At 32.2% G+C, this 26,298-nt stretch overlaps 1 protein-coding gene across 1 annotated transcript in view; it reads right to left on the bottom strand.

Annotated features, from left to right (window-relative positions):
- Window positions 1-18,245, bottom strand: part of LOC115875109 (leucine-rich repeat-containing G-protein coupled receptor 4-like) — a 58,642-nt gene extending 40,397 nt beyond the window's left edge. The window contains exon 1 of the mRNA XM_030890499.1: window positions 18,005-18,245. The gene's annotated coding sequence lies outside the window, so the exon portion shown is untranslated. The remainder of the gene's footprint in view (window positions 1-18,004) is intronic.
- Between the last annotated feature and the right edge of the window lie 8,053 nt (window positions 18,246-26,298).

Raw genomic sequence — 26,298 nt, 5'->3', positions numbered from 1 at the left:
ATTATCAAAAATAAAGTTCAAAACAAGGGTCCAAAAAAATAATTCTCACATAACCAAGATATCTTCTTTGAAGGTCGTCTCAATCTACATAAAATTTCCTGCAAATGCTGTAATTTTCAGAATTTTATGACTATGTTTACTATGTTTCTAAGGCCTTTGAAACTAGTTTCGTCATGTCACAAATTTTTCGTCATTTACTTGTCAAATAGAAACTAACTGCGTCAAAAGTTCCCACTCGCTAATATTTTTATTGAAAAAAAATCTCAAATCATTGGGCTATGATATAAAACTCAGTTTTTACACTTCCCCATAAACAGTAGCAGTTTCTGAAAGGTTTTTTTATCGTTTGCAGATCAAAGCCAGTAGTGTGTGAATTCCCTGTAAAATTTTGGTAATAAATAGAACATGGCCGCTGCTGGAACGTTGACCGGGAGTTAAAGTTGCCACGTTAGCAAATTAAGAGGTACGTAAAAGGTTTTGGGGGTGAGAAAAAGCAGTTTTAAGATCAAAGAATACGACGATAGCAAAACGATTATGCCCGCCCAATATTGTGTAGCTAAGCTCACAATTTCGGTACCCTATGATTAAAAAAGATAAGATACTCTCTTAAGATTTAAAGAATATTTTTAAACCTAGACCAGATATCGGTACCTGAGAATTTAAAAATAATATGGAAATTGGAATGTAGTTTTAATTTTGATTTTTGAAGTGAAACTTCTATACGCGCGCTGGGAGTAAAAATTCAAGGCCGTGACACACGAGCTAGGGAGACACAGCCTACGGATGCGTAAAAAACTATTTTTTACGCGTAAAACATATTTTTCTTAATTCATTACTTTTTCAACATTTCAAACTACATTTTTTTAAACATGTCTTTCAAATCCTTCAATTTAATAGCTGTTAGTCTGTAGTATATTAAATTAAAACAGCATTTAGTTGAATGAAAAAAAAAATGACATTAACATAAAAGCTTTTTATTTTTGTGTCTCGGTTCACCTGGCCCACCGGTTTAACCGATTTTTAACAAATGTAAATTGAATGACAAAAATCCTGGGTAATCAACAGACTCTCGGGGGCGAATATCATTAGGCAAAGCCTGAGCTTTTTCCCCGTAATGAAAATAGGTTACGCAGACAGATTTAGCAGTTATACCCTTTAATTAGTCGAATGCTGAAATTAGAATTCTGCAATTAAAAAGTTTTAATTTTTAACCCAGGCTTTTCCACGTCATTGCTGTTTTTTCATGTCCAGCCTCCACCAAGGAGATATCTCCAATATTTTAAAGTTATTGGTAATTAAACAACAAATATACAACTAGATGCACAGCTTAGGATCTCCTACTGCCAGAAATCAACAGAAGAACATAAGAAGTTAGTATGGAGCAGATATGGAAGAAACTCAATCGCATTCAAATCTTGAACGATACCTTTATCTAAAGAAGAAAGCATTCGATCAATGTGTTCTGCCAGTCATGACCTAGGCATGCGAAATTTGGATATTGGAAATTTAAAACCGACATATATACTGGGAAAGAGAATATAGTGGATACGACAAAAGACCCAGGTAATAGATATCATTCATAGAATCAAATCCCTCAAGTAGCAATGTAGGTCAGTCAATCTAGAGGTTGAGGTGGAAAAAATTAGTAACAAACCGATCTCAACGGGAATCTGTAGATAATGATCTCCTATTTAACCCCTCAAAAGTCCCATTCGGTCCCAGTGGGGGAAGTTTGAAAAAAACCGCCGCCATCTTGGATTTTTTCGTTTTTTTCAAATATCTCCGTTTGCATAACTTTTTTCGAAAAAACTTAAGATATATTTTTTGTAAAGAATTAAATTTAGAATATTTTACCTTCAATAATTTTTTTTCTAAAATAAATAGTAATAGAGATAAAGCAATTTTTTACTATACTGTTTTATAAATTTTCCAGTGTTTTTAAACGAATCAGCTTTAATATGGCTTTAATTTTTGCGTTAACAGTATAGTGTTAATATAGATAACCAAGTATAAATTTAAGCATAAAAACAATTAAAAATAACGTTTAAATATCATTTATTCAATAAAATTATTGTTAAAAAAATTATTATTAAATTAAAGTTATTAAATGAAATCTGCTATGACGTCATCCTGAGCGTCATTTTCGTCCTCACCTAAAATACAAAAGTTTTTGCAATTGATTCCGTAGCACTAACCAGACTTTGAAGAATATTTAAGACCCAGTTTTCTAGAAGAGCAATTATTAAAGCACTGACTCTCTTTGCAATTGCAAAAAAATAAGTTTTGTAGGTCAGGAGGCGCCATAACTTCTGTTGATTAAATAGGTGTCAGATTGCCTTTTTGATCTTTCTTCCATCCATATTGTAAAGGATCGAACTTGTTACCAATCCATTCTTGAATCTAAAAATACAACTTATAACATTTTCTATAATAGATATATCTTTACAGATACCAGAAAGTATGTCCTGAGTAAATGGAGTTTTGCAGAGTTCTCAGTTGGAGGCAAATTAGGTAAATTGAAGGTAGGTCTTAAGAGCTTACCTTGATGTAATAATATTGTATAGAGTGTATCTCAGATGGTTAATATGTTTAATATAGCTTGGACAGTAACATAGCTTTAAAAGATAATTTAATCCTGACTGAAACAAGTCAAAAATGAAAAAGATGACAATCTTTGTCAACACCTCGACGCATTTTTAGAAAAAAATGCTAACAAAGATGACTTGTTTCAGTCAGGATAAAATTATCTTTTAAAGCTATATCAGTGCCCAAGCTATATTAAACATATTAACCAGTTGATATACACTCTATACAATAGGATTACATCAAGACAAACCCTTAACTGAGAATTCTGCAAAACTCCATTTACTCAGGACATACTTTCAGGTAACTGTCAAGATACCTAAATCTATTATAGGAAATGTTATAAGTTGTATTTTTTAGATTCAAGAATGGATTGGTAACAAGTTAGAGCCTTTACAATATGGATGGAAGAAAGACCAAAAAGGCAATCTGACACCTATTCAATCAACCTCCTGACCTACTAAAATTATTTTTTTTTGCAATAGCAAAGACAGTGCTCTAAAAATTGCTCTTGTAGAAAACTGGGTCTTAAATGTTCTTCAAAGTGTGGTTAGTGCTACTGAATCAATTGCACAAACTTTTATGTTAGTTGTGGACAAAAATGACGCTCTGGATGACGTCACAACAGATTTCATTTAATAACTTTAATTTAATAATAATTTTTTAACAATAATTTTATTTAATATATAATATTTAAACGTTATTTTTAATTGTTTTAATGCTTAAATTTATACTTGATTTATCTATATTAACACTATACTGTTAACTCAAAAATTATAGCTGATATATAGATTTATAAAACGTAGAGTAAAAAATTGCTCTATCTTTATTACTATTTATTTTAGGGAAAAAATGATTGAAGCTAAACAACCAAACCAAACTTCCCCCACTGGGACCGAATGGGATTTTTGAGCTAACTAAGAGCGAGACCCGCATAGCCAACGATAGAAAATAATAGTCCCAATCACAGGAAGATTGTCTAAATATGTTAGGGAGGTAAACATCATAATTGAAAATTATTGAATAGGCTGGAAATGGTGATGATGACGGTGATGAAGGAAGAAATAACGGATTGTATTAACAGGATTCAGTGCGCAGATTTCGAAAAAAAAGCGATACAAATATCCAGAGCACGGTTTTCTCTGCGAAACAAATAAAAGAATTAGGTCATCCAGAGAGACAATGAATATATGTTTCTCTAAGTTCGTGTTAGCATATATTGATGCATAAATAAGCGTGCCAGCTAAATGGACGCTACAAATTACCGTTGCTGAATAAAAATAGGTCCGATAGCTTTGTTCCCAATGTTTCAGTTTCAGTGGAAACCACAAATGCTGCTCTAAGAGAAAATAAAAACGCTAATTTTTATTTTGGCAACTGCTCAACATCCCATTAAGGCGTAAAATTATCTAGTTTCGCTTTGAGCGCGTACGGCAAATTTCATAGTTGGTAAAAAATCAATTTGGGCATGTTTTGTATACTGGTAAAACAGAGGGATATGTGAAATGATGGCGAAATGTGAATGAATTGTGGCTGGCTCGTTGTATTTACTCTTTTGGATATATCGCTACTAGACCACTGTTTTACATTGCCCAACCTTTTAGAAACACGATTTTAAATGTTCAAATTAAAAAATGCTGTCTTTACATTTTCTAACGTTCATGAATAAAATTCATTTTTTTTATTTTAGTCATGTGATTTAAATAAAAAAAAACAACTTTTTTAAAACTTATGCTGAAAATATGATGATTTATATCTTTTTTGAAACAGCTGTTTCTTGGTCAAGATAACTTCTGCCTTCTCCAATTTATCTTCTAGTTCTTTCTAAATTTCTACCGACATTGCGATCTGCAGTAAGTACCGTAAGATAAAAAAAAAACGGCGTCCAGTTGGCTTCGAAATGAATATTGATGACATTTCCTATACAATTTTACATATAAAAAGTGACAGCGATCTTCATTTCATATCCATCGCTGGCGCCGTTTTTTTAAATCATATTGTATTTTACACTTTGACATTAGATAATACTAATTTCATTCCCGATTTAAGACTATTTCCAAACAATAGTGTATTGTTCTATGTCTCTGGTTGGTCCCTTGTGAAACATCGTTGAAATATTAGTATTTTAATAAAATTTAGGATAGGATTTTAATTGGAAATAAGTCCTAATTATTTGGAAAATCGATTTAAATCACGTTTTCTATTAAAATCAAAAACATCTGATTTTTTTAAGTATTTTCGTCAACACTGGTAGCACCACTTGGATATTCGATTCCCTATAAATTTCCTTTGACTGTAGAACGCCTTTAGACAAAACAGTCATAAAACCGGCCCTGTTCAGTAGCTATCGGTCCATCTATTTACAACAGTCCGACAAATTCGAAAGCTTTACAAACGGAATTCTACTCCAGCTTCAGCAAATCCACATCCGGTTTAGTCAAGATTAAGAGAGAACGTCGTTAATCCTGCAAACAACCCTCTAGAAAACTGCTTTCTATTATCCATTAATGCAAAGTTGTGGAGACTAGCGCGTACCGATACGACATCTGGGTGTGACTTGCAACACATAAATTTCGCTGCACACAGACTAATAATTATATAGAGGGGAAAAAGTTGCCTGCCTCCGTAAATACTAAACGTCATTACGGAAAAAAATATACATAAGGGCGGTCTTAATCTTTCAAATTGCATGAGGAACACTAAGGCTTTTTCCGTTCTGAAGGAAATTTGCTATCGATGTAAAAAAGGGAAATATTGTGTATTATGATAATAAGATCGTAATTATTTATATCCACTTGGGTTCTTTTAGAGCCCATGGCCTCCTTTAACGTAGCTGATTTGCCCGCTATAGATTTTACGAGCTATTTGTGTGTCAGTATCTGTAAGTTGCCACCATAAAGCTAATAAAAAAGCTATTTTCCGCTAACTCGCATTTTCTTACACCTCATAAACTAATCTCGGCTGTTTTAATAGACTTTGCAATGGAGACCAATTCCCATTTCGCTCCTCCTATACGATATCTTTATCAAAAGACTTTTTCTAATGATGCCCTTTCTTCACAAATCACATAGAATAATTAGGTGTTTTAGGAATATGATAGAATCCTGTTTTTTATTATAATATTTTTTTTATAATAAACATATTATTTCTTTAAATTTAAAATATTTAGTTTTAAGACCCTCTGTATACATAAAGCATTATTAATTTTTAAAATATTTATTTCCAAACTAGGAAGAGGGAAATCAGACAATCAACAGAGATGATAGGTGTTAGGTAATAGGCCTTAGACTACCGTTCGAGACACGTTGATGTTATTTTGGTATGGGTCAGTTTTGGTTAGTGAGACTAAGAAAAAAAATGTTATTAAATGTAAAGTAAAAGTTTCCTCATTATTTAAGTAGTGTTAACTAAAGCATAATATATATTTTATTTCTCTGCTGTAATATTCTGTGCTAAAGCTTTTCCTGATTTATTTCATCTCAAAATTATATTGTATAATATGTATATGGATTCGATTAATGCTGAACATTTATTTATCGCATCTCATTATGATTAATTTAACAAGACAGAATAAAATTGGATTAAATTATTATCAAATGATAACTTCTCGATTCTGTAAAACTTGTCATATTTTAACAATTTAACAAGGCAAGAATATAATTAGCTTTCTCTGTTATATACAGATAAATCCCCTAATCCTGAAACACATGATATACGAGACAGTAGCTAATAAATCCAGATTAAAACTTTTAAAATATCACAGGAATAGAGAACCTAATCAGATTTATTCGAAATAAAATACACTTTTTTTTCAAATGACGATTATAAAGTTCTTTTAAATATGGTTTATATGTAGATGCTCTATTATATATTTGCAATATTAATTAAATCATTCTGGAATGAAAAAAAAACGTTTCGCGGGAGTGTAATTTTTTTTGTGGACATTTTTAACAATAATAAGATTTTCCTGTAATTAAAAAATGATTTGAAGCGTGCATTTGTGACACCGGATACTAGCTTTTCATTTCCCGATACATGGTTTTTGGTGTTGCGTTTAGTAGCTAGATTTTCGCTCAATAAAAAGAGCACTTTGGCAGATTGCTTTTTCCAAAAAGGAGACGCAGTTTCCTGCGTATTTCCCGCTTTGCTTTTACAAATCTATCTCACGGTATTTAGGTAAATTATATCGTTTATTATTAAAAAATAGAATAACGAAAGCATTAATATATGTAGAAAGATATTGAATAATAAGACTTCCGGAATAAAAAATAACCGTTGCGAGTTTCCCAGCTAAAGAAAACCACTTTCGTAGATTGCTTTTTTCAAAGAGAAAAGTCGGATAGGATGGTGTAAGTCAAAATTATGTGATTTTTTTATTGCGGATATCTGCAAATGTGCGGCGGGAACTTGAGATTTTATCGGTTGTCGTGCGATGTGACGCGAGAAACAAAATGGGATAAACCCTATGAATATGAGCTTTAGAACCGCTTTAGGAAACTGCGAGCAGTTGAATTTGAGGGGTCCGATGCGATATATGTATCCATATTTTTATCGGGAAGCGAAGAATAAGGAAAATACTATCCTTAGTATTGCTCGCCAAGGATTTACTGCTTTGGCAGCCCAACGAATGCGTCGTCAGCCTTCCAAGGCATGACTCAAAGGAATTGCTAATAAATCAAAATCAAAAGACAAGGGAGAATTATCGGATACAAACTTGTCATGGTTCCCCTCTTGTCCTCGATCACTATAAAGGGAAAACTCATTCTTATATGGGCTCTGGATATTATGCCAGTCATTTCGCTTGTTTTAATATTTTTATTACATTATTTTATTACATTATAATTATAATAGTTTCATACTGATATATGATAATTCTATGTGTGATATACAGTGGCAGTGCACGTGAACAGATTAAAACATAAAAGTAGCCTCTGTGGAGCCGTCTCAGATACTGGCTTTTGTTAAAGCCTTGAGACTGTATGATGAGTTATAACCCGTTATAACTCATGAAAGGGGAACACACAATAGATCTTTAAGGTCGCGGTGACTAACTCGTCACCGGAAACATCTGTGTAGACTGCTATCTGTTATGTGCACTGATAACAGATTACAAATAAGTGCTTTATTACATTATTTTTGAAATCCACAAATATAAAATTCTACCAATTCAGTAATAAAACAAATATTGTTTATGCGAACTTTTTTCCCATAAGAGAACGGAATTATGAAACCAGTGTTAAACCTGAGTGTACTTTACTGGAAAAATATTGAGTGGAGTATTTGGAAAATTTTCCGCGCCAATCCTGAAACTGGGGAAAACTGCTTAAACAAACTTGAAAAAGCCGGAAAAGTCAGAGAATTTTATTTATGCAAATTACTCAAAAACTCTGTGTTATTATACAAGGACGTCTTTAAAGGGAACTCAGGGGTAGACAGTGAACTTTCTTTATCTCGAAAGAAATAATTTAAATCATCAATTTATTTGGTGTTCCCTTATTCGTTTTTTTTTTTCAAATAACTTGGATTGTATTAAAAAATGGAAAGAAAATCGTTTTTATACAAATTTAAATGACTATTATCATAGGAAAAGCTGAGAAAGTTTATCTTTGCTTTTTCCTGATACTTAACTAATTACAACTTAAGTTCTATTATTAAAGAAACTATATTAATTAAATTATATATTTTTGTAAAGGTAATTATTGCAGAAGCTTTTAAGGGAGGAATAAAACGCAGTGTTGTCGCTACATTTAAAAGAGCGTGACTGTAACGGACATAATCCACCCTTAAAATATCCTGTTTAACAAATTGAGGACACAATTAGTTAGGGAGAGGAGAACTTTGACTGATAACGAACGTTAATTAATGGGCCCCGGTATTTATTTGATTGTCTATTTAAGCCAAAGCGATTAGTTGTTTTTAAATATCCATATAATCACAAGACATAGCTCAAAGAATACCTAGAGCAGCTGAACAAATTAGACAAAGACAATAAAGACCTCCAACTCTGGATGCCAGCCCACTTAGGGATAGAAGAATAATGATTTAGCTAGATAAGAAAGGAGCGAACACTCCACTAAATAGACAAGAACCGTGGACAAGAAGATTCTGTGGGAAAAAAATGGGGAAGCACCAGAAGCCGAGACGACAAACATTCGTATGATTGATATCGGAGATGGAGAACTAACCTCTGTAAAACCGTCCCAGATACTGGCTTTTGTCAAAACCCTGAGACTAGCGATGGGAACTATCGAATGAATTAGACTATCGAATGGTTACTGAATGAATGATTTCAACTATCGAATGGTTTTATTCGAATAAAATCATTCATTCATTTGTATACTAAAGCATATGTGACAACCTCGCCGTGCGACTAAATGGTTATCGTTGCGCCACGACTATCGAATGCTTTTGATAAATGAAATTTAGTATTCGTTTGATTTTTGTGTGCGTCAGTGCATTATTAGTTCTTCCAAATTTTTATAACTTCGCCTTGTAAATACTATGCTATTTTTGCGTTTATTAAAATATTTAAAATACTAAAATAGTGGTTTTTTTTTAATTGACGATTGTGTGCGCAGTGGTCAAAATTTTTCCGAAAATTTGTGTGATTTTCCGTAGCCCGATCTTTCAATTATTTAATTTTATATGGTATATTATGGTTAGGTTAGATTGCATTTTTTTAATGGGAAATTTTGAGAAATAGCAATTTTTAAGAGAGATGAGATGAACTTACAATTAATTTTAAAAATACATATTTGTATTTTAGATGTTTTAATAATATGAATTAGTTGAACTTAATAATCATATTTAAGTAATGTGGTTAAGTAAATGGGGGGTTATCGAACTCAAATTTTGGGGTGAGAAAATTAAATTGAAAGTTTTACACGTGTCAATTTAAAAAAAAAGTTAACAATGTTTGTATTTTGTTTATGCTAATTCTCTTACATGTAGTTTTTTGCGAAGAAATATTTCATTTATTTTTTAAAGTAAATACCAGTAAAAGTAAATATTATTTTTAAATAGTAATATAAAGTAATAAAAAGTAGTATAAATAATTTTGATTTCTAATTTTTTTTATTTATATTTTCCTTCCATTACACTGCATGCTTAGAAAATTAATAAATGTTTATATTTCATGATTTTAAAATTTGTTGTTAATATAACAAATTAGTTCTGTAATTATTATTATTTAATAAACCAACGTTGCCATTTAGAGACTATATTATTTTTAAATAGGATCTAATATAAATACTTTTGACTTCTATTTGTTGTTTATATTTTGCTACTACTTTAAAAAATTGTTTATATCATTAAATGATTGTAAATTTTGTTGTTAATAGGTATAACAAATTATTACTGTTATTATTATTTATTAAACTAGTCTTTGCTTAAAAACATTAAAAATCATTTTCCTACATCCAAAATAAAAAGTATTATTGCAGTGTAACAACAGAATATTAATAAAAAAATGCAAAACATATATAGACATACTATCCCTAACTAACTAATGCTAAAGAATAATATTCTTTGCTAATACCAACTAATACGAATATATGGCAGCAAAAATCAAACAGTGCCCTTCATAATATATTTTCTGTGTAAATACTGGCACCTCAATAAAAAAAATAATGTGTCCTTATCTTTATTTGACTCCGCAAAAAAATCAAAGATGCCGGCTTCTTTCATAGCATTGCCACCGACCGCTGTCGGGTTTCTACTGTTTCTAGGAAAGAAACCTACGTCGCCGAACGACAACTAAAATCCAGTTTATATTTATTAAAATCGATCCTGACGAATAAATGAATTTGATAAAGGAATGAATTTTATAAATGAATGGTTTTTGCTGCCAAATTACTAGAATACAATATTTCAAGGCAGATGACGCATCTATTCGATAATTTTTATTCGAATAGTTTTCGACGAATGTTTTCTTACTACCTATCGAATTATTCGAATGAATTGCAACTATCGAATGTTTCGATAGTATTCATTCGATAGTTCCCACTACTACCTGAGACTATGATGAGTTATAACTCAACAAAGGAGGACACAATAGATCTATACTCTTACTTTCTAAGGAGTATCAAAGGATGAAAAAAATCAAAAAATTTAAATTTTTATGTTCCTCATTCTAAAATATTACAATTTTAAAAAACGTCTGGTTTACCTCGCACGTGAAAAAATATATCTCTGGAGTTATAAATCTGTCCGAAGATAGGTGTGCAAAATTGTGCCATAGCCTTAATCGTGAGGAATATAAATTTAAAAGGTTTTTGTCTCAGAGCGTCTTCAGATTCTGTACACATGCTCTCCGAGACCAAGTCGCAGCCGCATTAATTCATAGGGGCGACATTTAATGCCAGAACATGGAAGATTTATAAATATGGAGAGGAGGGACAAATATTTGACACTTTCCATCTGGACGGAGAAGCCATGTTTGCGCATAATCTATAAACACCCGGTGTATGGTTATGCATGCAGCCATCTTCGGTACGATAAGGGAGGACATCCATAAATACGGCTGGAGAATTGATTAACTGCACTCAGAAACAATTTTACATCTCTTCTTCACCTTTTTCTTTTGTTACAAAAATGACAACTCGAGTTGGTGATGTACAGGGTGTCTCAGAAATAAGTGCAAGTATTTTAACTGGTAGTATATTAATAATAACTATTAATTATTATATTAAGTAATTGTTATCAGGTAGTAATTGCTAATTTTGAAGTTTAACTTGATATAATGTAACGGTTTTTATAGACTTATCTGTTGAAAAAACTAAAGTGTTCTTGAATAGTTGTATTTAGATATTTTAAATAGTTTTTTCTTTGTTTAGCTTGAAATAAAAAATTCTCTTCTGGCCACATTTACCACCCCTTAAAATACTTGCACTTATTTCTGGGACACCCTGTATTTATTTAGAATAAATAAGGTCGGATTTTCAATTAGCACAATAAGAGATTTGGCAGAGATTGGGAATTTTTCAAGTATCCTGAAGGAAATAATCTAATTTTATTAATGGATTTCGTTTTATTTACAAGGCAAGGAAAGTATGGAGAACGCCAGGGAAAAATAAATTGCTGGATTTGCGAAAAAAACATCAGAGCACATCAGCATATTTATATATATTTTTTGTTAATAAAACCAGAAGTATATTGCCTAAAATTGTGTCTAACACACCATACAATTATTATACAAAGATTAGCTTTGTATAGTTAGAGAATTTGTAGGTATAGTTAATTTAAACACAAATAATGTTATTAAACTTCTTCATATGATTTTGCTTTGTCACGCAAAAATATGTCTTCCTGACTATTAATTAAATTACTTTTTTTCTGGACAAAATAAAAATATACTTCATTATTGATCTCCTTATTGTAAGCATTCAGTTAGAATATTCATTGCGATTTTGTATTTATATAAAATTTATTTTTCAATTAATTCAATTTTAGTTTAGTAGCTTTGATTTTTTTTTAATTGATGAAATGTTTGTCAGTTTTTTTCATTTTAACTGGTTCCTTTTGAATATGACAAATAAATTAAATTGTTTCAGTACCAACTTTACCATACTCATTTACAATTATTGGCTATGGTTAGTTTTACTAGCTGCTAGTTGGAAAACTAATTCTATAAACAAATATATTAATAATTAACACTGACAATTCCGTTGATTACGGATGCAGTTAAGCTAAAATGTAAACGCCCCCATATTTATTGCACGGCACAAATAACAACTGTGAATTATTATGTATGACGAGCCATAGACCGGTTTTGCAGAATTTTTTCCACCCTATTAAATCAAATATTGGACAGAAATGATCAAAAAATTGTCAATTTTTACGGGAATTTAAAAACTTTAACTTGCTTTTAATTATTTTTGAACCAGAAATGATCATTATGTAAAACAAATATACTATGCTTTTTCATTGCGATATTGAACTTAATAATAATATTTAAAGAGTGATGAAAATGTTGGGCTTGGGTCTTACCTATCCTTTTAGGGCAACTCTTTGATATGAGGTCTCCTGTGGGATAAAGACTAGCTGTAATAGAGAACAAGCCGTAGGGGGTTATACAGTTACTCTGGATACGTGATACCCAAGTTTGGAGAAATTTGACGTTCCAGAATACACAGCAGTCGGTTATTCGGCACAACAAACATAATGAACGATATTTTGATATGACTAACCCAGAAACTGGGCTGCTCAAGATAATAAATGTATTAAAATTATTTAACTCCATCAGAAAGAAACGTTTCCTTTTGTAGGAAAACATAAAATCTTAAATAAGATGCTATATTTCGTAGGGATATTAAAAAAGTTTTCAATCGAGCACTTTATTTGATTGAAAAAGATAAAATAAGGGTTCCACTATGGAGAACTAGAAAAGACACGTATTTTAAACGGCGGGGATATCGAAAAAGCGTTTTTTTTTTATTTTATGTTTATTGGATTTTTGTTTTAAATTGATGTTTGGTTAGCTCGCAAATGTGAAATTTAAAAAAGTGCACAAACTATGTCAGATTCTGATAAAACAGGAAAAACCGTTTTGCTTTTTTGCGAATATATCGACATGCAAACAAAAGTTGTACACCAATTGGAATTTATGCAACAATCATTGGTGGAAAATTTATGTTATGGAAAAACTTGAGCGGACTTATAACTAGCGCTAGCTACAGGAAAACGACAATTTAACTTTAACTAACTAAAATATGAACTTCCTGAAAAAATATTTATGGCACTCTAATTTATTTTTATATACTTAATTATAGTCATCAGTATTTTTATTTTGCTATCAAATTCAGATAAACTGAAATTAATAGCCCAATTTAGCAATAGCTAACTAAAATATCGGTTTAACTATTTTTGGGTATATTTTACAGATTTTCAAAGGCCTGAGAAAGGCAGTAGTCATACCCATAAAATTATGAAGATTTCAGCATTTCTATAAAATTTTATATAGATTCAGAATATATACAGCTTTAAAGGTTTAGATGTCTTGGTTTTCTGAGAAAATTAATTTTTTGGACCTTTTTATTCTGGCTATTTTTGATGAAGGTTAAAAGGTCTTCTATATCTATTACTGTTGTAAGACTACAGTGGCTTATATTTTCTTATTCTACACCTTTTAATTAGTAAATGAGAGCAGTTTTGATAAAATCGGTGTCATGACGAAAATCGGCAATTTGCACGATATATGTATGGAAAGAAGTCCAAAAAATGCCTATTTTTGGGTTATTTTTTACTCATATTCACAGAAACATACTATACATAGTCATAAAATTAGAAATATTATAGCATTTGTAGGAAATTTTATGTAGATTCAGAATATATACACCTTTAAAAGTTTCGGTAGGTATCTTGGTTTTGTGAGAAAATTAATTTTTTGGACCCTGGTTTTTTGGCTATTTTTGATAAAGGTTAAAACGTCTTCTATATTTATTACTGTTGTAAGACTACAATGGCTTATATTTTCTTATTCTACACCTTTTAATTAGTAGATGAAAGCAGTTTTAACAAAAACGGTGAATTTTCACGACCATATGTATGGAAGAAAATCTTTTATATAATTTCAATATATTATTTAGTGAAATATTAGTAATACGATTATCAGTATTTTGATTTTTGCTATCAATTGTGATAAACTGAAATTAATAGTTTCCATTTTTTCTAACTAGCAGAGGAAAATGACAATTTAGCAATGGCCAACTAAAATATCGGTTTACTGAAAAGCCTTTTAAACGTATTGAGGGAAATATATTTCAGTCCGATTAGGTGTAAAAGGGATATTAGTTTCTGTCAAAGCGTAAATGTTCCCAATAGATATAGTTTCAGACATTTTTACACGCTAGCTTTACGTCTCAGGATATTTTGTGTTCATTATTTCACACAAAAGGCATTAAATCGTGGCGATGCAACACTTTAGTCTGCATTTTCCGTTGAGTTCCCTTAAAAACATGCTTAAAACATACATTTTCTGTTGTACTTGTTATCTAAGCGTTCGCAAATATACCGTGCTCAACAGAACAAGGACCCCCTCTTATTTACATCTACTAGCAAATAGTAAAACCGAGAAAATTTCATTCTTTTCCCAGTTTAGACAATTTATATAATCTTTCTTGTCTAGATAGAATCCCATATATATGTATGTATCCACTCAAAATTGAGGGTAAAATGTGTAATTTTGAATATCAATTTCTTTTTTATCTTAAAATATTTACAATTTCTAGCCTACATTTCAGTAATTTTGTAATTATATTTTTTATCATATACCTAGTTTCCATTATATTTATTTATAAACATAAGCTAGAATTAAAATTATTGCCTGCTTTAAATTCATCGAATTTTCTCCAGAATAAAAAAAGCATACTGACTAAAAAGCTATGTCATTTATAGCATTTACCTTTTTATTCGATTATAAAATATTCATAAAAGACCTTAATAGACTTTGTTAAATATTAAATAAAATATACACTACCCCACGTAAATTCTATATTAAAAGGGATTTTTCTAGTTATTTTAGTTAATAAATACAAACAAATATTAATCCAGTGATTTAAACGCAGCAAGTTCTAATAACGATGCACATAATTTAAATAAGCTTTAAAACCTCGCGGGAAAATCGTGTTTAATCTAATCTACCACTCCCTCTTTTTCAAATTTCTTTGTACAAATTGTACGATGGTTCGAGAAAGTTTCGCAACTCCTGGTATAATTAATTATCCGAAATAGGGATTTATAAGACAGGCTGATTTCGGTTGATTAAAATCTTGCGGCCTTAATGAAACAATATTTTAATAAGAGATGTCTATGTTACGGATAACTGCAACCCCCCATACATCCCCTTGTCCGTAACATTCTGTCAAAAAATTATAACTTTCTTTCTAAAAATCGGGAAGCATGAAAGAATCAAATTAAAGGCATATCCGTTAACTAGATGCAAATTCCATAAACTCGATAAAACATTAGTTAATTAGCTAGTTTGGCTGGTTAACGATTTATGTTTGTTTTAAAGTAAGCTTGCGCAATTAGGTTAGGGCCGTGGATAAAAAGCCATATTTAAAATTCAAATGTAATTTTATCAGCTCGCCCGTACTTCCTACGTGATTACGAAAAATATAGTAGTGATGAGGCACAGGGCTCTTCTAATTAGTACTTGACAAGTACGGATTTATTGATTTGAAGTTTCTCGATGTCCTCAGCACAGAGTTTTGGAAGACATATTAGCAATTACACCCAATACTCCCTGCACAATCCTCTCCCCACAAATGTCATTATTATCTACCTTTCAGCTAATAAATTGTTGCTGGGGGGATAATTAACTTTCTTTTCTTAAAAATTATGCTAGAGCACACTCTGATATACATATAAACAAATATTCTAAATTTATAAATATCCTGTCTAAATCTAGAGACACTCATGATAATTGCAAGAGGATGTGCAAACCTTAACAATTGTCTTTAGTTTCCCAGTAAAATTTCTAAATATATTTTATCTAAAATTAAACAACTATCATTGTCTATTTTTAACCACAATTCCCCAGACAAATATCCTTTACATTTGTTTGGTTATTTCGATGGAAACATTTATTACTCCGATAAAAAGCAGAACTATTTAAGGGTAAATTTAAAATATTTCTTGTTTAGTTAATTGAACAGTCAGAAATGTTATTCATTTATAAAGAACAAAACGGTTATTAGAAAATTATAATGGAGTCAAATTTCTCGTGATTTATAGTGAAAGTTTGAAGTTTTAACAACGGAGGAATAATATTTTATTTCTTATTATTAAAGTCGTTCATTTTAAATTAGAGCCAAATAAATTTAGCAAAAAGATTCTTTTATAATAATCAGTCTAATAATTATACGGTAGGCGGAGAAAGTAAGCCTTTTCAAGGGGTTTAAGACAATCGATATAAGTAATTTATAAAGAAAGTTTCAAAAAGAACAGGAAATTGAAAGAGAAGGGGAGATTATTTTCAGTTTCTGTTATTAAAAAGCACTTGAATTTAACAAGTGATTTTCGGCAAAATTGAAATATCAAAAATAGGATTTTTGAAAAATGTAAAACTCAGTAAAAACACAACTTAGTTGTAAAACTGTATAGTTTTTTCTTAAAATAAGTTTTTTCTTATTCGCTATTTAATCTGGAAAAGATTGAAACTTAAGTAATCCTTATTTGAGAGAAATCAAAGTTTACTGTTTCTTTATAATACAAATAAAAGAGAGGAAAGTTTCCTTTTGGGTAGGTAATTATAAAAAGTTTCTGGGTTTTAGGTACAGATTATAATTCTTGAAATATTTCAAATTGGGAGTAGACTTCCGCAATATTTAGTTTTGCAGTTTTTAATAGCAGTTTCAGCTAACTTCTGAAAAAATTCTTATTATTCGTATCAACCTCGATGAAGTCCCTGTACATAAATATGTAAATATAGTATATATAAAGTGCTACACATGTGAGTTTTATTCATTTTAACTTCCTACATTATGCTCAATATTTAACGCCGTTATAAAAGGTAATTATAACTTTTTAATTCGGTTATTCAAAGTTGTTGATATTTTTTCCATTAAACTCAGTAATTATAAAAGTTTTTTTATTCCTTTCGATGCCAGCAGTTTCTTTATTTATCCTAAATTCTAGATAATTTTAATATTTTTCCTTTTCTTTTTCAAAATTGTAATATGTACTTTTATTTTAAAAAAATATTCTTTTATACTTAAAAATATATGATGTTATTTCTATTTTGTTTTTAGTGGTGTGTAAAATAAATACGAATCTTCAATAAATTTGAATATATAAATCTCAATTTTTATAAAGCTGCGAGATTTTTATAGGGATATATTTTATACGAAGCTTTTTATTATATTTCTTTCATTTATATCGAAATTCATCTCTAAATATCTAGTTAACCGATTTTACCCAAACCTCATTGGAAATATTTCCGCTCAACAAAATTAGATTCCATCAATAATTGTATGATTTTAACAGTTTCAATAATTCGAATTAGTTGGAATTTTATTTCTTTTGTGTCATTGTTAGAGTTGATATTATTTATTTTTGTGTTTAAATATTAATGTATATCACTATATAAAACATTATTTATTAATACTTATAATGAATTAACCAAAATTTTAGATAATAATATTTATTATCTAGAATTTTAATATTTGCGTAAAGATTTAAAATAAAAATATATATAATTTTTTTCTGTTAGAATTTGAGTAAAATTGTTTAAAAGAAGTTCTAATGCCTGTCCCTGCAAACAAATTTTTCAGACATGTCTTTTCTGAACATTTAAAACTTCCAAATCCAGAAGAAAATAATAATAGACGGAGTGGAAGCGTGGGGGGAAATCTCACACTGCGAAGAGAACTAAGAGTAAATAAATCGGAAACGGGAAAGGAAATAGAAATAAAGCATTTACCTGAAAGCAAGTGTTTACAGAAGAGGACCGTCCCGGGGAAATAGAGAGTTGGAGTGCATCAAGCCGACACATAACAACACTGGAAACAAACACCGTGAGCGATGTTTTCCGAGGGGGGGAAAGCGCGACGGCTGGGGATCCGTCGCGAGAGCAGGCCGGATCGCGAATGGCAGCAGGACGCGACCGTTTTCCACGACGGAGCAGGAGCGTGCAGGAGTCGCGCCCGACGGTGGCAGTAGAAGAAGCGCTGCACTTACCCCCGGAAAGCAAACTTTCCAGCCGATGCCAGTGAAGAGGAGAGAAGGGTGAGCGCGCGCCCTCACGCATTCGCCGCTCATTAATTACCGGCTGAGCGGCTGGTCCTGTACGCGGCCAACCTCAATTACACCATTCCGGCAATTCCTCAGGAGACCCCTATCATTTCTCACTATTGTATTAGGAGCGATCTGGCTTGCCCTTCCGGAGAACCTCTCCTTTCGGGCCTACTGACCTTTTCAGATCTAACCCTCATCATCTATCATCATTTACAACAGCTGCGATGGCAGAAATAGCAAGAAAACGGGTTGAAACTCTTTGACAAGCTTCAAGAAGAACTGTAGTTTCAAAATTTATTTTTAGAACTTTCCTCTTGGACCTACTGCCCTTTTCAGATCCCACTATTATCATTTCCAACAGCTGGTTTTGCATAAATAGCAAGAAAGCGGGATACATCTCTTTGACATGCTTTCAGAAGAATTGGAGTTGTAAAATTTATTTTAGAACTCTTCTCTTGGACCTACTGCCCTTTTCAGATCCCACTCTTATCATCTATTATCATTTCCAACAGCTGGTTTTGCAGAAATAGCAAGAAAGCGGGATACATCTCTTTGGCATGCTTTCAGAAGAATTGGAGTTGTAAAATTTATTTTTGGAACTCTTCTCTTGGAACTATTGACCTTTTCAGATCCCACCTTCATCATTTATCATCATTTCTAACAACTGGCTTGGCAGAGATAACAAGAAATCCGGATACATCTCTTTGGCAGGCTTTCGTTGGAACTCTTTTCTTAGACCTACTGACCTTTTCAGATCCCACCCTCATCATTTATCATTATTTCCAACAGGCGGCTTTGCATAAATAGCAAGAAAGCGGGATACATCACTTTGACAGACTTTCAGAAGAATTGGAGTTGTAAAATTTATTTTTAGGATTCTTCTCTTGGACCTACTGACCTTTTCAGATCCCACCCTCATCATTTATCATTATTTCCAACAGATGGCTTTGCAGAAATAGAAAGAAAGCGGGATACATCTCTTTGACAGGCTTTCAGAAGAACTGTAGTTATAAAATTTGTTTTTAGGACTCTCCTCTTGGATCCACTGACTTTTTCAGATCCCACTCTCATCATTTATTATCATTTCCAACAGCTGGCTTTGCAGAAATAGCAAGAAAGCGATATAAATCTCTTTGACAGGCTCTCAGAAGAACTGGAGTTGTAAAATTTACCTTTAGAACTCTTTTCTTGGATCTACTGACCTTTTCAGTGCCCATCCTCATCATTTATCATTATTTCCAACAGCTGGCTTTGCAGAAATAGCAAGAAAGCGAGATAAATCTCTTTGACAGGCTTTCAGAAGAACTGGAGTTGTAAAATTTATTTTTTGGACTCTCCTCTTGGATCCACTGACCTTTTCAGATCCGACCCTTATCATTTCCAACAGCTGGATTTGCAGAAATCTCTATACTACAATACATCTCTTTGACAGGCTTTCATAAGAACTGAAGTTGTAAAATTTATTTTTAGAACTCATTTCTTGGACCTACTGACTTTTTCAGATACAACCCTCATCATTTCCAACAACTGGATTTGCAGAAATAGCAAGAAAGCCGGATAAATCTCTTTGACAGGCCCTCAGAAGAACTGGAGTTGTAAAATTTATTTTTAGAACTCTTCTCTTGGACCTACTGACCTTTTCAGATACAACCCTCATCATTTATCGTCATTTCCAACAGCTGGATTTGCAGAAATAGCAAGAAAGCGAGATAAATCTCTTTGACAGGCTCTCAGAAGAACTGGAGTTGTAAAATTTATCTTTAAAACTCTTTTCTTGGACCTACTGACCTTTTCAGATCCCATCCTCATCAATTATCATCATCTCCAACAGCTCGCTTTGCAGAAATAGCAAGAAAGCGAGATAAATCTCTTTGACAGGTTTTCAGAAGAACTGGAGTTGAAAATTTATTTCTAGGACTCTCTTCTTGAATCCACTGACTTTTTCTGATTCCACTCTCATCATCTATCATCATTTCCATCAGCTAGCTTTGCAAAAATAGCAAGAAAGCGAGATAAATCTCTTTGACAGGCTCTCAGAAGAACTGGAGTTGTAAAATTTATTTTTAGAACTCTTCTCTTGGACCTACTGATCTTTTCAGATCCCACCCTCATCAATTATCATCATTTCCAACAGCTCGCTTTGTAAAAATAGCAAGAAAGCGGGATACATCTCTTTGACAGGCTTTCAGAAGTACTGGAATTGTAAAATTTATTTTTAGGACTCTCCTCTTGGATCCACTGACCTTTTCAGATCCGACCCTTATCATTTCCAAGAGCTGGCTTTGCAGAAATAGCAAGAAAGCGGGATACATCTCTTTGACAAACTTTAAGCAGAACTGGAGTTTTAAAATTTATTTTTAGAACTCTCCTCTTGGATCTACAGACATTCTCGGATCTCACCTCATCATGTATCATCATTTCAAACAAGTGGATTTGCAGAAACAGCAAGAAGGCGAGATATATGTTTATCTTTGACTAGCAAAAGAAGCTTTTGGAAGAATCGGAGTTATCAAATTTATCCTGGTTTCATGAGAACTCTTCTCTTGGAGCTACTGACGTTTTCAGATCTCATCCTTATTATCTATCATCATTTCCACCATTTGAATTTATAATATCTATAAAAAAACTAAGTTGGAACATTTTGATTGATTTTCTAATTAAATTTTCATTCTCAGTGAGGCAGTAGGTTCTGAGTATATAGGTCTCCAGAGGAAACAAACTTGGGGCAGGGCTACTAACTAATCAAGAAAGGACAAATGAAAACTTTTGATGTTTAAAGGAGCATTTTGGTCACCTTCTTGACCTAAGGCTCTTCGTATATATTTTAAACGACTTTGTTTGAAATTAATTTAATGAAAATATTTATTTATTTTTGTACAGGCTGAATAATAATAAATAATTAATATGTATTAGAAGTAAATAATAAAAGCAATTATGCTATTTCAGTCCCCGGAACTAATTCACTAATCAAGACATGTTTTGCTTGAAACGCAATTCTACCCTCTTAAGATATTTTATTCCTCTAATTCCTTATCCATCAGAATTCGACCCTTTGTAATAAACCACCCTTTTGTTCGCTGAATATTAATGTTTACTTAGCAGCATAGTCCAAGAAACCCAAAATACCTACCGGCTTTTGGGTTTTATTAAAAAATTATTTGCCATCATAATGCTACGCTTCTTACATTTTGCAGAAAAAAAATAAGCCCTACGGATATTATTTTATCTCCTCATAGTTTCACTGTTTCACTTTAATAATTTATTTAATTTGTATTATAATTAAGTAATTTAATATTTGGTTTTATATTTTTATTCAAATTTTAAATATTATTTCTAATGTTTAAAAGGTAACTTAAAAGTTTTTAACTCGATAACACTGTAATTGGATATATTGAACGAGTATTTCTATGTGGTAAATACGTGTCCCCTGCAAGACAACGCGATATAAGACATCAAAAATCTATTTTGGCCTTTCTTTGTGCCACAGGGTTGGAAATATATCGTCGGCACGTGATATCACTTCTTCACTTGCAGTAATAAAACAGTCGATGGCCGTAAAACAAGCGGCATTTATTAAATAAATAAATAATAAATAAATAAATGCCTTTATTGTCAAAAAATTTTTCAATTTGTGGACAAAGGTAAACTAACAAACAAAGTAAAAAATAACAAGGTACACAAACAAACAAACAAAAGATAAAACAAAACATTATACAATTAATATTGTCAGTCTTATTGTTAAAATAAACATATATAAATGTTTATAATGTCAAAGAACAAAAAAAATTAAAATAATATTCAAAAATATTTAGCCAGTTTATAGCAAAATATCAATGACCTCTAAATAAATTAATTTCGATGTCATTAGTAAATATAGCAATAGCAAACATTAGACCAGTGTTTTCAAGATCAAATTCGATTTTCAATTCAAATATAATTCATTTACGGCGTAGAAAGCCTTGTCTAGTAAATAAGAGTTCAATGCTTTGCGAAATGAAAAAAAATGATGTTATGGATTTGATTTCAAATGGCAGGTGATTGTGCATTTTTTCGAGTTGTATAATATTGAACTTTTAACTAACTCTGAGCGTGGGGTAGGTAGATAAAGATCTTGCTCCGCGTTCCTGAGTGGATAAGTGTGAGATGGCCTTTCTTGAGAAGCTGATACATGTTTACGTATTAGGCAAACGGATTCAAATATAAATAAGGAAGGAAGAGTCAATATTTTTAATTCTCTAAAAAGCCCCGGCAATGAGTTCTGCTGTTTAGTCCCAGTGAATATCGAACAGCTCTCTTCTGGAGCTTGAAAATGCAGTCAAATTGAGCCGCACAACACGTACCCCAGAATGGAAGGGCATACCTGAGGTGCGACTCAAAAGTGCATAATAAACAGTTCTAGCCAATGACAAGTTAAGCTCCTTAGAAACAGACCTTAATGCAAAACAGGCAGAGCTCAATTTTTTTCGACAAAGCTTCGATATGTATGTCCCATTTCAGAGAATTGTCCACAACAAGCCCTAAGAATTTTACGGATTTTACGACGTCAATGGTGGTGTTGTCAAGTACAAAAGGCTGCAACGAGTTTTTATACGACAAAGCCTTAGTTTTTAGAAATGTTGAGACTCAGGAGGTTCGAATCGCACCAAGATTTAATGGTGATTAAGTCATTTGATATAATCCTATGAAGTGCCGCGATGTCCTTGTTGCTCCAAGTGAAGCTAGTGTCGTCCGCAAAAAGACATATTTTGCCACTGATGTTTATGTTAGCAATGTAGTTAATAAAAGAAGAAACAAAATAGGGCCTAGTACTGAGCCTTGTGGTACTCCACATTCTATTGGCTTGCTAGAAGACAACGTGGTATCCACCCTCACAAGTTGACTTCTGTTGCTCAGATACGACTTAAACCATTCGAGAGATGATCCCCTGAACCCATAGTGCTGCAGTTTATTAATTAGGATCTCATGATTTACACAATCGAACGCCTTAGAAAAATCACAGAAAATTGTTGCTGTAGAATGATGGTTGTTTAGGCTGGAGTAAACTTTATTAAGGAGGGAAAACATAGCGTCATTTGTGGACTTGTTGCTTAGAAATCCAAATTGATATTCAGTAAGTATTTTGTACTTAAACAGAAAAGATACCAGCCTGCTTTTAACCAACCTTTCTATGATCTTAGATAGCGTTGGAAGGAGTGCAATTGGGCGATAGTTAGAAGCTTCATCTTTGTCTCCTCCTTTATGCAGTGGAATGATTATTGCCGTCTTAAGACATTTTGGAAAAATACCATTTTGGAACGACATGTTTATTAAAGTTGTTAGGTGATTCAGAGTGCTTTCTGGCAGATTCGAAAACATTTTTTAAAGTTAGCCCGTCGGTCCCAGAAGAGGATTTATTTTTGATGGTATTAATTGTACTGCGAAGCTCTTCAAGAACTACGGGCGAAAAAAGAAACTGTGTAAGTTTACATTATCATTAGAGATAAGAAAGTGGATCATGAGGAGGACATATGGTATTAGTTAAGTTTTTCGCTACATTTACAAAGTAATCGTTAAGGTTCTCAGGCGAGGTAGAGATATTGCTAGACGAAGAAGCTTTGTTTCTCAACTCATTCACAATAGACCATGTTTCCTTAGCAACATTACCAGAATTAACTATTCTCCTATTATAATAAAGGTCCTTAGCGGCTCTTATAGTCTTATGATAAATTTTTCTGTATAGTTTTACGTAATTGTGGAAGAAGAGACTGTCTGAGAATTTTTTAAGTGAGATAATGAACGCATGTTTTTAGAAGATATGCGTAGACCTTTAGTGGTCCAAGGTTTATTATGCTTATTTTTATAGGCCTAAGAGGAAAGGATTTGAACGCTAGACTGGTTAATGTTTTTACGAAAATAGAAAATTCGGTGTCGACATCATAAGAGCTAGTATCCCAGTTGGTTGTTTTACATAAGTGACCGAACTTTTGAGCATTCTTTTCTGAAAAAAATACGGCATAATTTACGAGGGGCATTTTTGATTTTGGACTTTATCGAAAATTCAGTTAAAACTGCTTCATGATCAGAGAGACCCGAGCTAAAGACGTTGCAGGCGATGGAGTTAGGATCAAAAGATGACACAACATAGTCTATAGTACTAGAACTGGTATTGGATATTCTGGTAGGTGAGCCTACATGCATGACCATTCCAAAAGAATCAAAAATGGACTGAAGAAACTCCTGAGCAGCACATACACTAAGAAAGTCAATATTAAGATCACCACACAAAATTAATTTGCTTTTCAAGGGCAGGGACTCAAGCAAGCTTAGTAGATTATGACAGAATAATTGCACGTCAGAGTCAGGTGTTCTATAAATACAAATAATGTAAAGGTCATAAGCATTATGGTGGACAATGGAAAATTCGAATACTTTTTTCAGATAACAAATCATTGTACCTAGTTACCTCGGAAAAGTCGTTGTTTAAAGACATTATCATAGTACCTCCATGAGAAAAATTTGTTCTATCAAATCTGGCTACTGTGGTATAATTTTTAATAAACACAGGCTCATCAAAATTCAACCAGTGCTCAGTTATGGCAATGATATCTGGAAATTCAAGTTCTTCTAGTAAAAGATATAATTCATCTGTTTTATGTCTTAAGGACTGAATATTAATAAGGAATAGACCAAGCTTGCTATCGCTTAATTCTTCAGAGGGTGCTTGATCCTCTGTTCGCGTCAATTCAACTAAAAATTTTTACTCTTATTTGGGGAACCACTGGAATAATATTTGCCATGACTTTCCCTAATTTTTGAAGTCGTAGAAGGCTCTCCGCAGAAAAGAATGACCTGAAAGCTGAAAGATCTGCATCAACTTCAGTTGAACCAATACCATAGGCGTTGTGGAAGCGGTAGTACAACTTACGCAAGGACTCCAGGTCACTAGGTAGCCCTTCTGATGCAAGCATCAATTTGATGCTGGTACTAGTGTGTCCTTCAAAACACACACTGGATGGTTGGTCGTGAAGATAGGCAAGGAATAGCCTAAGAGATTTCAAAATGGAGGGTCCCTCAACCTGGCCAACACGTAACGTCCATTTACCGCATCTGAGTCCTGAGACAGCCGTACTATAGGTGGGGTCATCGGGTCCATAACTGCCAAACCATCTCTCTTCGCACTTCCCTGCACAATAATTTCTGGATTTTCCATCGCCAGGGACTTGCAAGCAGCTATAGCTGCTTGCATTAACTAGACATCGAACTATAACGAAATATGAGCTTAAGCTAGAGATATTTTCGGCATTGTTTTATTCAGTATCTCATATTGGAATTTTGGAATATTTTTTGTCGAAAATTTCGTTAAGGAATTAAATTGCGTAAAATGATGATCATGGTGGTATGGTCCATCTGAAGACAAAAACGCCTTCTTGTACTGGGTGAGTCAACGATAGAGTAAAGTCCATTATCTCATGTGTTTCGAGGTTTACAAAAAAAATTAAATACTAAAGTTATAGAAAAGGTTAAGATACATATGTTAAAATTATTATAGAGAATACAGTGCTTGCATTATACAGGGTGGTAAAAGAAGGTTGTATAAATGTAGGTCTTAAAATATTTAGTTTGGGAGATACAGGGTGTAGAAGTTTCATTTTTATTTCGATTTTTTTCCAAATAATTTCTTAACTAATATCGAAGTTTGAATGAAAATTGGTGTGTGGGAGTTTTTTGACATGAAAAATTTGATTTTGATGTCAATATGACTCCTACTTTTAGAGGGCGCCACCTATATATTTTTTAACTGGTTTGAAGAGTAATAACTTTTTACCCGTACCTGTATAAAACTACTGAGTTAAAAAGTGTACATTTACAATATTTTTTAAGTAAAAAATGTCTCTTGCTAAAAATCGCTACGAGTAATGGTTCTCGAGATATTTGGAATCGAAATTACCAATACCTGTCATCATCGACATAAATTAAACATGTTGACTAAATAATTATTAG

The sequence above is a fragment of the Sitophilus oryzae genome, unplaced genomic scaffold, assembly GCF_002938485.1.
Source record: "Sitophilus oryzae breed Bouriz unplaced genomic scaffold, Soryzae_2.0 scaffold_1318_pilon_pilon, whole genome shotgun sequence".
In the NCBI taxonomy this organism is placed as follows: Eukaryota; Metazoa; Arthropoda; class Insecta; order Coleoptera; family Curculionidae; genus Sitophilus; species Sitophilus oryzae.
The sequence above is the reverse complement of the archived record's forward strand: the minus strand, read 5'-3'. Positions and strand labels throughout refer to the sequence as shown.